The sequence below is a fragment of the Cucumis melo genome, chromosome 2, assembly GCF_025177605.1.
Source record: "Cucumis melo cultivar AY chromosome 2, USDA_Cmelo_AY_1.0, whole genome shotgun sequence".
Lineage (NCBI taxonomy): Eukaryota > Viridiplantae > Streptophyta > Magnoliopsida > Cucurbitales > Cucurbitaceae > Cucumis > Cucumis melo.
Genome location: NC_066858.1, coordinates 257,108 through 271,456, shown reverse-complemented (window position 1 = coordinate 271,456; position 14,349 = coordinate 257,108). Strand labels below are relative to the sequence as shown.

At 27.5% G+C, this 14,349-nt stretch overlaps 1 non-coding gene across 1 annotated transcript; it reads right to left on the bottom strand.

The window, feature by feature from the left end:
• Positions 1-1,559: 1,559 nt before the first annotated feature.
• On the bottom strand, positions 1,560-1,632 carry TRNAF-GAA (transfer RNA phenylalanine (anticodon GAA)). Its single transcript has one exon. It is a non-coding gene; the product is annotated as a tRNA-Phe (tRNA).
• Positions 1,633-14,349: the final 12,717 nt, after the last annotated feature.

The window sequence follows — 14,349 nt, the reverse complement described above, 5'->3', positions numbered from 1 at the left end:
AGACCTACTTCAAGAATGAGATTCCTAACATTTAATCCCTAGGAGCATTTGGGTAGAGTCGAGAGCTTTGCACAATATGTTTGGCTTCTTGACCTCTCCCTTCGCACTCTCTAATCCTTTCTCATTCCCATAGGCGTTCCCTGATTGTCACATATATACATTGAAAAATCAATGTGGGTATAACATGATCATACAAATTAAAAGAGAGCAGAGGAAGGACTCATGATTGGATTGTTTTTAATCATTAAATAAGTTACAGTGCTTATTATTAATTTGCCAGAAGTTGAGGTCATCACTTGAGTTTCTAAAAGGTATTAAGCAGAAGTAGGGAGAGTCTAATTCGCCTTAGAGTTGATTCTAACTCGATGATGGATATTGTAAATCTCATTAATGCATGAGATGGGTTCCTCCCTTTATAATATATATTGATTTTGTTGTTGAGAGGGACGTTATTTTTGTGACAATTTTGTTAATGCTATGTGCTTTGGTCATATTTTTCTCGAGAGAAGAACAAAGTTGCCGATGCTTTCATGACTTAGACATCCTCTTAGGATCTTTCTTTGATTTCTAAATTTATTTTTCCAAATAGTGTCCTCTCTCCATCATTCATTATTTGGAAGGTATGTTGTAAGTTTCTTTTATTGTTTATGTTTACCTAGACGAAAAAAGTTCCTAATGTGTTATTTTGGTCAAACCTCATAGATAATTTTCCATTATGTTACATGCAAGTCATTTATCATATTTAACACTTGACATGACAAGAGAAGTTGTTTTCTATTAAGTTTTTATTTTAACAATATGCAAGGTTAAAGAATCAATTCTCGAATTTAATAATACAAAGTTTTATGTCAATTGAATTATATTCAAAGTTCTAGAGTTATTTAGGGGACATGGACATTGAAATGGAGTAAAATTCAGTTAAGATATATGATTGAGAAATTAAAGTATTACCAAACTTAACGATCAACTAGAAATTAGAACTATTGAAGTCAAATTATACAATACTATAAATAAAATAATATTAATGACATTTTTGACTTACACAAAACATATTATCTTTATTTAGTTTGAAGAAAATGTTTTTTTTTTTTTTTTTGGATAAAAGTGTTTTAAGAATAATGTGCTATCTTGTGTAAAGATAAAATTTAATATCCAAACTTGATATGTATTTATGATTTTCTATATATGTATATAAGTTGAAAGAATTTCATTTCAATAAAAAAATGTAAGTTGTCTTTTAAACGTGTTAAAATTTTTAAAGTTTATGATTTGACCTAAAGAGATAAGAATGAATGAATATAGAACAAGAATTGTAACGCTAACATTACAACAATTATCATATAAATACTTTATAACTATGAATAATTATGTTTCATTTCCCTTCCAAAAAGATGAATTTTCTTCTTCCTTTGACTCTCTCCCTCTTTGAATTTACCATTTATTAGAAACCCAACAAAAATCAATATATTTATTAGAAAAATTATCAAAAAAATTTTAGATTCTATCAAAATACCCTCTGTTTAATATTTAAGTCTAAAAAAGGAAAATAAAAATAAAAATGCGGTGAGCGTGGATCGAACACGCGACCTTCAGATCTTCAGTCTGACGCTCTCCCAACTGAGCTATCCCCGCTAGTTGAAATATCAAACGAAGTTGGAAGAGAAATTAGAAACCTAAAACCTGAAGTATTTTTTTCTAAGGTTTACTGCCTTAAGTCGAAGATAAAAATATTGTTTTTGTTAACTATGTGTTTTCTATTTGTAGAAGAATTTTAGAAGAGGAGATGCATGTAGAGTGAAAATTTTTGTTTTTCAAGTTTTGTCTATCCATGAATTTGAGAAACACAATCATAAATATCTTCTAATAGGTGTAATTTGTTTCATCTACAAATAGAGGAATACCCAGTAGATTCACCTTTTTTAGTTATATCTTCGATACTTGATCCTAAAATCTTGGAATCACTCCATGTCACTCATTAACAATATGAGTGAAGGTGACAAATTAAGAATTGAACATAAATGAAAGACACAAAGCTAAGATTATTGGTAACCGATGAGTTTGCCGCAATATTATCATAATAATTTAATTTGTAAAGAGCAGTGAAGTTTCTTGACTTTTCCAACGTAAGATTCTCACCGTGTTATATCAAGATATAATACATTGTTTTGAATTAATTTTTTTTTTTAATTTTACCAAAACCCCATTTGAACTTTATGATAAATGCATGTATTAGACCATATGAGATTGAAAAGCTTGGATGCATTGTAATTAAAGCTTTATATCCTAATTAGATCAAATGATATAGGATTACTTTGAAAGTAGTTAAAAATAACTTGTTGGTAGGATTCTAGCTTAAGATAGGGTTTTAAAAAATTGCTTTTTTTTTTTTTTTTTTTTTTTTTCATTTTGCACCGATTGATTTCACAAATATATTATATATTTTGAAGGCCGCCACACCCAAATAAAAATAATGAATCTTAATTCTCACTTCGATATTTGAAACTGGATTTAATTTATTCAAAATAAAATTGGTTTAAATTAAAATATTGATTGGATTGAATTGAAATTTAAAGAACGATTTAATTTGATTATTAAAATTATAGTTTTTAGTGTTGTTTGACTGAGAGTTTTGATTCATGCATGGGATCGAAAGTAAACTTAGTTTTGCAAGTTTTGGTTATTTGAATGTTTGAATGAAGAATAGTTTTCGGTTTTGAAAACTTTGTATAACTGAAAAGAAAGATATAGTTAAGAAATATTTGAATTTTTCTAAAACTTTTGACACATAGTTATACCTTGTTTACCATGTGTTTTGAACTTGTTAGTTATTATTAAGTATTTTTCTATTCATTATATTAATATATATTATATTAACATTTTAACACTAAAATGTATGAATATGAAAATTATTGTAAAAGAAAAATAATGGTTAAAGATGTTTACGAAATATAACAAAATTTCAAATGTTATCAATAGTATAATAAAATATCGATATCTATCAATCTAAAATATTACAATAATTTGTAAATTATTTTGGTTAAGTTTACTATATTTAAAAATATTCATATTAATTAATATAACAAAGAGGAGGGAGTGAATTGGTAAGTTGAGAAGGGATGATATAATATTAAGATGTGTTAAAAGAGTTATGTAAGAAATGATATTAACTTGTGGTCTCTTCTAACTATTGAGTGCTGCATTTAACTAACAATATTCACCCTTTTCAACCGTTTGAAAAAGGTACAAATAATAATAATAATAATAATAATAATAAATAAATAAATAAATAAATAAGAGTGAAAAAGAACGAATAATTATTTATAATTGTATGACTACTTTTCTGTGGTTTTAGTTCACTGGTTGCATTTTTAAGCCACACAGTTCATTTTAATTAATGGGAAAAATTAAGAAGGAATTAGGGAATCCACTTTTCTTTCTTTCTTTCTTTCTTTCTTTCTTTTTTTTTTCTTTTAATTTTAAATTTTAGTTTCAAATTAATGAAAAGCCCCCATCATTTACCTACAACTGAATAATAATGCATTGAACACAAAATATTCAAAAGTTAAGAAAAGCCCCCATAAATGCTTAATTATTTGTAAAACCCTTTTTTTTTTTCTTTTTTCTCTACCAAATTATATTCCTCTTCCTTTTTTTTTTTTTATATATTTATTAATTTAATAATATTAATAATAGGGTTTTGTTTGTTTAGGGTTTTAATTTAATGGGTGACAGCTAGGTAGGTGGGTAGATAGATAGATGTTTAATTAAGGGGGAGGGTATATGAATTATGAAGCAGTTTCCTAGTTTACAAACTGTTTGGAAATGGGGAGGTACATGTGGATATATGTGGGGGTTTAGAATTTATTCATCTTCATCCCCCACCTCTCTCACTTCATAAATCAACTTTTAACACATAAGAATCTACTCAACTTTTTTTCTCTTTTTCTTTTCTTATGTTTAACTACTTCCATGAAACTACACCCAAATCCAACCTAACACTCTTTTTAACACTATCTAAATTTTAACCTTCTCTTTCAACTTCCTTTCAAATATTATTGTAAAATATATTTAAATATTTATAGATATAGCCAAATTTCGTTGATAGACAATAATGTCATATAGTAGTTTGTCTTAAAGTTAGTTAAAAATGTTTTAATTTAGAAGTTTTTTAGCGTCGGAGGAGATCCGACTTTTCAACTTCTAAAGAAAATAAAAAACTTATGTAAATTATTGTCGAGCCTAACTCATTTTATTATTATTATTATTATTATTATTATTGTTTGAAGTTTATACGCTTCTTATCCAAAGTGTCTAAATAGTAATTAGTTGAAAATTTGAAAAATTAAAGTTGTGAATTTGTACGTGAAAAGATAAGTACGACGTTAAAATGGCTTTTGGAAAATTGATCTCTACAAGCTAAGTGGAAGGCCGCAGGAAAGTTGAAGAAGTCAATCAATGGAAATTTCTTCTTCCCTTCTCTAACTCATATGGAAGCTTAGATCCGTATAAGTACTCCAACACCGCCATGTTTTCTTCCAATGCAACAAATTTAAAAAGTATAAAAAGAATCTATAAACATCTAGAATTGGATTTCTGTGTATGCAACAACACAGTACGACAGCTGTAACATCCTTAATAATAATACGTGTTCATTAGCAACCAGATAAGGTTTATTTGTTATAAAATAAATTGATAGTTCTACTCGTGATATATAATTAAATTTATCTACACACTAATTTACGTTCTTAAGTTAATCGATGATTTAAGAATATCTATCTATTCTTTTGTAAATAGTACAAGGGGTGCGATAAATTTGTAACTATAGATTATGGTATATGCAATTGGTGGAAAATTCTAGACAAAGGAAAAAGGAATTGGAAAAAAAGTTGTTAGTTTCAGATTAAAGGGAAGGCCGCGTTGAATTTGATTAGAGGGGTTTTACTTTTATTTAAATCAAATCAAGTTGATTAAATAAGTTTTAAAGAAAAAATAGACAAGATTCTTGTAAGCAAGCGTGGGAAAATATGAAGAATTAATAAATTAGAATAGTTCATAAGATAAAATGTTGAAAAAGAGGGAAAAAGAATGAGTTTGTGTGTGGAGTTGGGATTATTATTGGAAGAGGGAAGCAAAGAAAGGGTTGAAAGACCAGAGGAATAGTAAGTTGGAATTCCAATTCTTTGCAAAGGGATTCCTTTGGTCAATAATTTTGCTCTCAAAGCAATGGAGTTAAAAAGAAAAAAGTTTGTTTGTTTTTTCAAAGTCTCATTAAATTAAGAAGAGAGTACTTAGGTAGAAATCGAAAAAGTTATATTCAAAAGAAAGAAAAAAAAATTACTTAAGAAATTAAAAGAAAAACTCACAACTCACAAAAACAAATTGAGTAACTATTTGAAATACTTTTATATAGTTAAACACAATTATCTCTTTGATCCCATTTAGGTAAAAAAAAAAAAAAAAAAAACACTTTTTAAAGCTTTTATACTATTATTCATACTTTTTTCTCCCTTCTCAAACCAAAGATTAAACTCATTTTTATAGTACTTGAAACTCATCACTTAGGGTAAGATTATATTGCAACTTTTCTAATACTCTACACCAAAATCAGCTCTTTTTTCTTCCCTATTTTGGTTAATTGGGCGAGCTCTGAAAAGATGATAATTATTTTTATTTTGAGGAGGAAAAAAAGAAAAAAGAAAATTAAAAAAAAAAAAAAAAGAAGATAATTATATAATAGAGGTTTAATTTTACTTTTTAACATAAAGATTCTTTGAGTTTCCACAAGTTAGTGATTTGAATTGATCTGACCACCTTTTTGCAGTATTATAAAAGGGAGGATCCCCAACCCAACCTCCCCACAGTTCAAAACCCAACAAAACTTAAACACGCACAAAACAGAGAGTTTTTGGGTGTGAAGAAAAGGAGAGAAACAAAAAAAAAAAAAGAGTTCATATATATTTTCATCGAAAGTTAAATTATCAGCAGAGAGAGGTATTGATATGGGAGGAAACAGGCAGAAAAAGTCTCACAATTCTTCCTTTTCCTTCTTGGGGCTCTTCAAATCAAAAAGATCAGGTAGAAAAGGAGATCATTATTATGATCATCAGCAACAAGGCAACAGCTGGGAGGACTTCTCTTGCCCTAGCAAGGTGTGGCCGAGCGACGCAGATAAGTGCCACCGATGGGTGGCCGAGCCTGGCATCGACCGAAAAGCCAAAGATTACATTGACAGGATTCATCGTAACCGCGTCTTCGAAACACAACGCCAAACCGTCACCCTTAATCCTCCCGAGTCCTGATCGTAGATTCCCACCTTTGACGATTCAACTCTTCTTCTTCTTCTTCTTCTTCTTCTTCTTCTTCTTCTTCCTCATTTACATTTCTGTATATCTTTCTTTCCTTATTATTTCCTTCTCCCCTCCCATTAAATGAGTGTCTAGCGAGCTATTGTAATTCCCTTCTCAACTATTCTCATCATCACTTTCCTTCTTCATCTAATAATAATATATTATACATTTTATTCACTCATATCATTTTCTTTTTCCTACATTAATTTTAATATATCCTTGTTAATTAGTTAAGCGAAGATCTTCAAAAAGAGCTACACCTCCATTAGGCCATATCTCATTTGAAACTTAATTAAATTTTCAATATAATTATATTAATCATTAAACACACTTTAATTATTTCGTTTTTTCATTAATTATATATATTATCTAAATACTACATCCTGTACGTACATTTCAAGTACATCTACTTTCGTTAATTATTATCTTATCCATCCACTTTTTCTTTAACAAATTACTTTATTTTACTTTGGATTAAACAAAAAACTACTTAATTACTTTTAACTTTTAATTATATTTAAATTATTATAGATTCGAAAAATAATAATCCATTCATGAAAACCCATAAAGTAGAGATAAGAAGTAGAAGAAATAAATAAATAAATAAATAAATAAGCTGTTTTTGCATGTGTATGAAAGGGTTGATATTGTGTAGATAAACCCAAGCTAAGAATTTTAGAAATTCCAAAAAAGAAGAGAAGAGAAAGGAAATAATAATATAAGAATTTGAATATAGAAAAAACAGGGGAAATCCATTATCAATCAAAGGGAAGTTTGGAAGATGGATACGCAGATAGTGCATGCAATCATGAAAAGGAGAATTATGGAATTATTGCAATTTTTCTTTTAATTTTTTTGAAATAGTAAAGAAAATGAAAAATAGTAATTTTGGAATAATGTAATTAGGGGTTTCAAATTAAAACCCCTATACCATTTTTTTTTTTTTATCCCAGTTATGTCTGAGTTTGATGTATAGACAAACCATGTTGTGCTCTGCCAATTTTATTCTCTATGTATTTGAATGGACCAATGTTAATTATAACATTTTTATTTTACAATTTCTTTTTCTTTCTTTTGAACGCAAAGTAAAAAAGGCAAGATGCTTTCCCTTAAATTTATTTATTTTTTCAGTGTACATTTGCTTTGGTTTTAAATAAAATTAGGCATTACTTTACATATTATATACATATATTTTTTTGTCGTCTAGTGCTTCTTCTTCTTTTTTTTTTTTTTTTTTTTTTTGGTTCATCATATTACAGCTTTCAAAATGCAGTACGAGGGAAATTCCAACCCAAAAGAGAAAAAAAAGAATGCTAAAGGAGTAAATAGTTAAACTATTGGCACAATATTTTCTTGTTGTTTATGGCAAAAGTAAAGGTTTCTTTTTTCTTTTGAATTCTTTTTTAAATTTTCAGTCACCAAAATGAAGAATTTAGGAAAGTGTACGTATAACTAAAGGAATTAAGGTCCTTTATGTGTTGTGAGCTAGGAAAACCCTAAAAGAAAAAGGCATTATTTTGAGAATGCAAAAGAAGTGAAGAAGACTGATATAATAACAAAATTTTATTTTATTTATTAGAAGTGATTGTTTTAGGCCTTCCAAAATCCACTCTTTTTTGTCTCCATAATGAAGTTGGGTTAGAATTAATAATTTAGAAAGTGAATATAATAAGCATTATATCAATAGAAAGCTTTTACAGGATTTTCTTTTCTCAATGGATGACCAAAGTTTGAGATTTGTAATGGGGTTTTTTCTTCTCCTCTCAATTTTTAAAAATAATCTAGAAGGCACCATTTGTCATCATCGCAGTGTACTAATTATAAGAACGTGTTTATAAAAAATGGGCTAACAAACCTTTATAAAACCTTTAATTACCTGTTCTCTCTTGGAGGTAAAAAAAAAAAAAAAAGATTATTTCTGATCACAGTGTGACAACCGAATCTAGGGAAGGGTACAGAAGAATGTGCTAAGATCAAGTTCCAATGAAAATATGGTTAAAACATAATTAAGAGAGAGTAAAACAAAAGATTAATAGTATGTTTGAAATACATTCTATTTGTTTAATTAAGTCATTCAAATAAGAAGTTTGAAAACCACTAAACCTAGATTTTGTAGCTCATTGTTATTAAAAGAGGTTAAATAAAGTGATTTTTTTTAAACACCTTTTTCAAATGTTAATCTACCTTAAAAATGAGTATTTATAGAAAATTAAAATTAAAAGTATATATAACTTCCAACTTAATTAGTAATTAAGATGAAATTGAAACAAAAGAAACTGAAATCTAAAAGATAAAACCATATATATATATATATATATATATATAATATGGGGAAGAGTTTTTGTGCATTATTTTGTTTTGGAGGACGTCTGATCCAGTGCAAGTGCCCTGTTATGTGTCCCCAAAATGAAGGTGAGAGCAGCTGTATGCATTGTTCCTTTTTCGGCCTTCAGTACATCTTTGGTAGAATATAATCTTAATTACAGCATTATAACCCATTATATTCATTTTTTTAATATACTACTTGTCTCCAAGATAATTATGTTTAATTAAACAGCACAATTAACGAAGCCAAGCCCCTGGAAAGAATAATTTCACCTTTGAAAATTAAGATATTTAAATTTAAGATTATTGCATAGAAGAGGCAAGACAATCATATATAGTGGAAAAATGTGTTGCTTTTATTTTATTTATAATAACCCTAAAAGGAATTAAACAAAAGAGATTCTTTGTAAAAATATCTTAAAGCTTTAGTTATTGGCAGCTAATTGTTTGGTGTTTATTAATTAAGAATTTCAGAAGTTGAAGAAGAAGCAACCAAAACCGACCATTGTTTTTAATTACATTTTCTTTTAATAAAATAAAATTTTGGAGTTGGCATTTTGTTGTTGTCTCAAACTTTGGACACAACATCTCCTTTCATTGTCTTCTCTACTAAGTTAAAAGTAGTCTAAGTATGAATTTTCCAAATAAAATGCTCTTTCAATTCTACCATTCTTTAATCATTTTTATTTAAATGACATGGTATAATTGTACTATCAACCTTAACGTCAAATTATTAAATTCTGTCAGTCCCATCTTTTAATTACAAAGAAATCTGTAAACATTCATTTTTATTTTTTTAGCATTTTAGAATTCCTGGTTAAGTTAGAAAACAAAATTAAAAAAAAAAAAGAAAAAAAAAAGAAAAAAAAATCAGGCCTCGCCGGGAGTGTGGCAGCGTTTGATTGGGCTGAGAGTTTAGAAAGGAATGTGGATTTAGTCCGTGAAAAATGGTGGCCAGCGAGGGCCCCAGGGTAGGAAATCCCTATTTGGATGCAGACACAGACAAATCCCTCCAAACTAAACAACGACACATATCCCAATCTTCTTTTTCAACAAGGATCATTTTCTTCAAATGAACACGTTAAAAGTAAAATTTGTTGTTTGAATGAATGTTGTGGGATAGTAATACCACCTAGAAAGTGTAAGGTTTCTCTTTTCTAGGTCGTACTCTTTGTTTCTTCAGTATTGGTGTCACACATGAAGACCATTATTTCAATTTCTTTCCTCTAAATTTTGGCTCAATTTACAACAGATTAAAAGCTTTAGAAACCTATTAAACATATAGTTTGATGCTTGTTTTTCTTTATTAGTAAGAATCACTGTTTATTCGGTGCAATGTTTAAAAAACTAAATTTGAGAAAGAATAAGAAAGATAAAAGAGGAAGAAACAAATATAAAAATGGTTAATTATTGGTTATTAATATGAGTATAGATCATCCATTTACGTATAGTTAATTATCATTATAAGAGCAAAGGTCGTCTGCATCTTCAAACCCTGCCTGTTATTTGTTTATACTTTTCCCTTCATTCCCCTTCACGTCCTAATTCATGGCTCACAATCAACTAATGGAGCATATATGTAATTGACACATCAAGTCTCGAAATTTAGAAGCATTATATATATTTGATATAAATTTAACCTTTTCTGTTTTATTGTAAAGTCTCACAAAATTAACTTGCATAGTATATGTGGTTACTGTGTAGGATTCTACATGCATAAAAAAAGATAAAGAGTGAATTATTGAAGTTGAAGTGATGGATTCCTTTTGCAAGGGTTCTTCATATGGACTTTTGACTAAACCTCCTCCATCAATTCATGGGGGAGAGCTTTGAATCAGAAACAGTGCCCTATTTCTTGATCACCATATATGATTCAAGCACTGTTCTTTGATATTGATTTAATTGTTGGGTACAATATGGGAGAATTAAGCTATAGTTTTGATGTTCGTTCTTCTTTTGAATAATGTTACATCCACCAACTTAGAAGGGAATTTTGTAGGCCACTCAAGTGGTAGAAAGCTTTAAGCAATCAACTAATTATTATAATGTTGCATTATATGTATTTCTTTTTCTGACTTTTAACTCTTTATGCTCTCAACAAGAATATAAAAACCATAAATATACCAAGCTACATATTCTAAAATACAAAAAAAAAAAAAAAAAAAAAAAAAAAAAAAAAACTTAGCCAATTAAAAAATACCTCATTCTTTTAAAACTTGCAATTATATATATATATATATATATATATATATATATATATATATATATATATAAACACTTCCCTTCATTTGCAACTTAGTATCTTTTTGTTTTCTTTTTTCTTTGTTAAAAACTGATTTTAATAAGAGATGATCAAACTCATGAGCTATGTCTTCTTACTTTGATACAATGTTAAATAATCAATCATAATACATCGACACTTTAGCAGTACCTTGGAGATTTAGAAAATAAGATAACTAAGAACAAAGACATATTGTCAGACTATTTTAGAACACCTGCTCACCTATTCTAAGTTGCAAAGTTTTGTCCTGACATATTCTAACAAATTTCTATTCTGCAAGTAATTTTGAAGGTTATTTATGAATTATTAAAGTTAGGTTATAATGGAATTTTTGGAAAAAGTTATTGGAATATCTTTTAAACATATATACAAAGAAGATGATTCATTATTATTGTTAAACTAAAAATAAATTAAAGACTCCAATATGGGTGACCCTAATGTTTTATGGCCCGACCAAAGAAACCTACGATAAGACATTATTTCAACATCAGAATCATTCAAGTTCTTCTAGAGTTCTCTCTAGAATAATAATAATTCAAATCATATACGTTAGGACAACAAATCCCTCGATTAATATTTCTACAATTGTATGATATATATTGTACATTTTGAGTATACATTCTTATGATTTTGTTTTTTGTACCAACCAAAAATCTTTACACGTACATCCAAGACCATTTTCTTATCTAACAAATGTGAGACTTTGATCGTATTTACACTATAAAAATAGAGCCTTTTCTTTTTTTCTTTTCAATATGTATTGACTACCGAAAACGAAAGTTTTAATTTGTCTATATCGAATTTTAGTTATAGTCACACTTTTTTATGTCCACTATTATTAATTAATTTTAATTTTTCAAATATCTCATGCAAATGTTGTATTTTATACATCTTTTATTTTAATTTAGGTTTCATTTTACTTTTTAAATAACAAAAAGAAAGGAAACATTTTCTAAAACCTAAATATAAAAAAGAATACATGAAATTATAAATTAAATAAAAGATATGTACGTTTATATAATTGTATCACGTATAAAAATAATATACTTTTTAAAATTATTAATAGAAAACATATTTATTAAAAATATTAAAAAATAAAATTTTATTTATTTGAACTTAAACCCAACTCATAGGGTTAGATCATTTCGATTTTTTTAATATTTATTTTTTATCATCCCTAGCTCTTCAGTTAAGTGATTTAACAAAGATGGGTTAATGAAGTACTACGTATCCATCAAAATAAATTTTATTAACAAAGAGTTTAAAGTGATATTAGAATGGATTACTTATCCACTAGAGATGTTGGCTACAACTGGCTCTCATATGGGCCTACTCCAACCTAATCATAAAAAAGAGTTGTTATTCATTGGATAATAATAATGTTCATCTCAACCTGATATATACATAATATCATTGGTGGATATATATATATCATATAATGGAAAAGGACCATTGTTATTCTCCACGTGTTCATCTCAACATGATACATGTACCCAAAAATTCCTTAGAAAACAATCAAATTTGAGCACTTCATGTTGGACATTAGATTGAAGTACTCTCCCATATTGAACAGTTGCATGTGAATAAAATTATATACATATGATATCTGTATGTTGAAAGGCCATGCATCTTCTTTTCTTCACTCATTTTATTTTAACTTTGGATAAACTCTATATCCTCAAGTATATTAATTACAAACCATTCCATAAAAGATATGCATTTCAAATTCCTATTCTATAATGATAATGATCGTAATAAATATAATAATAAGCAAGCAAGTCAAAGATTAAATGTATATGTTTCAATTTTTTACTACTAAACCCCCCCTGTGATATATAGTTTAAGATATAATTAAGACAATATATATTTTTTGGATTTGTATTACTATAAATAAGAAATCAAGGGAATAAGAAAATATAAATGTGTTAGATTCATAAAACGTAAACAATGATCTGATCAGGAATCTTAGGATATATTATGCATTAATTTGATTGCATCAACATCAATCCCATCAAGGAAAATTGAATATTTTAAAATGGAAATGAACTAAATGATAAAAACTGAAAGGGTAAGAACAAATTACCTGGAAAACACTCAAAAATTAAATGCAATTATATAAATATTAATTACTTTGGAAATATTTTCCACTAAATGCAAACACTAATCCTCAATGGATTTGGATTTGGTGAATTTGTTTGCCAAAAGTGGTATTATTTGACATTTCCATTTGGCATTGTTTGTAAATCGCTGTCGTTTTTCTGTTATTGCTGTCTTATTCCACCCTTTTATTGCTCATCTGGCAAACATATTTCACAATACATTAATATTATTGGTTAAATATACTCAAAGGTTTTAATTCTTTATGTATATTGTGCTAAAGAAATACATTAGATAACAAATTAATGCTCAAAATTTCAATCATTGCTTTTATAAAAGTTATCCTTTCCACTATAAAGATATATCATTTGTGTATGAAGTAAGTACACATCTTTATTTTAATTTATAAAAATGTGCCCCATGTTATGATATCGTATAATAAGAGATAGATATGTAATTTGGTGTATGAATTAAGTACACGTTATTATTTTTTTAATCAAATGTGTCCCATCCAGTATTATCATACAATATAATAAAAAAGAGAACAAAATCTGTATTTATTCCTCTTTTTCTTGGTGCCTTATTTTGTTCCAAGACGTTGGCTTTAATTACTTTTAGAGGAGGCTACTACTACCACACTAGCCATTATGAATTAGATTTCTACATATATATTGACACATTAGATATTGGAAAGAATAACGACTTGGTGCATCTATACAGCATACAAAGGAAAAACCTTTATATTAAATAATAATAATAATAATATTAAAAGATACGTATATGACGAATTTGAGATTATAAATTGTGTGTAATATATTATTTTGCACGATTTTAGTAGTTTCAAAAAAGATTACTTTGAAGAGAATTATTTTAGTTTACATTTTTGTACCAATCATATATATATATATATATATATATATATATATATAAAGAAAATCATGCAAAAATTAAACTTCCTATATGTCACGTCGCACACTATATTTATAAATATATTCTGCTCTCCATGCATACAATATGTAAAAGGAAATAACAATATTCTATTTTTAAAGATTATTAAAAATTTGAAGGAAACTATAAGATAAAGAAAAAATAATGGTAATTGGGTTGGACAAGCTGATACAAAAATGGCATGGAAAAATAAGAGTGAAAAATGAAGGAAATTGATATTTATGTGATGATGAGAATATAGAGTGCATTTGGATATGGAAATTGGAATAAGTTGCTGTGCAAATTAAAAAGACACCCAGGAAAAGAAAATTACAGAAATTAAAGAGAAAAAAGAAGAAAGGGAAGGAAAAT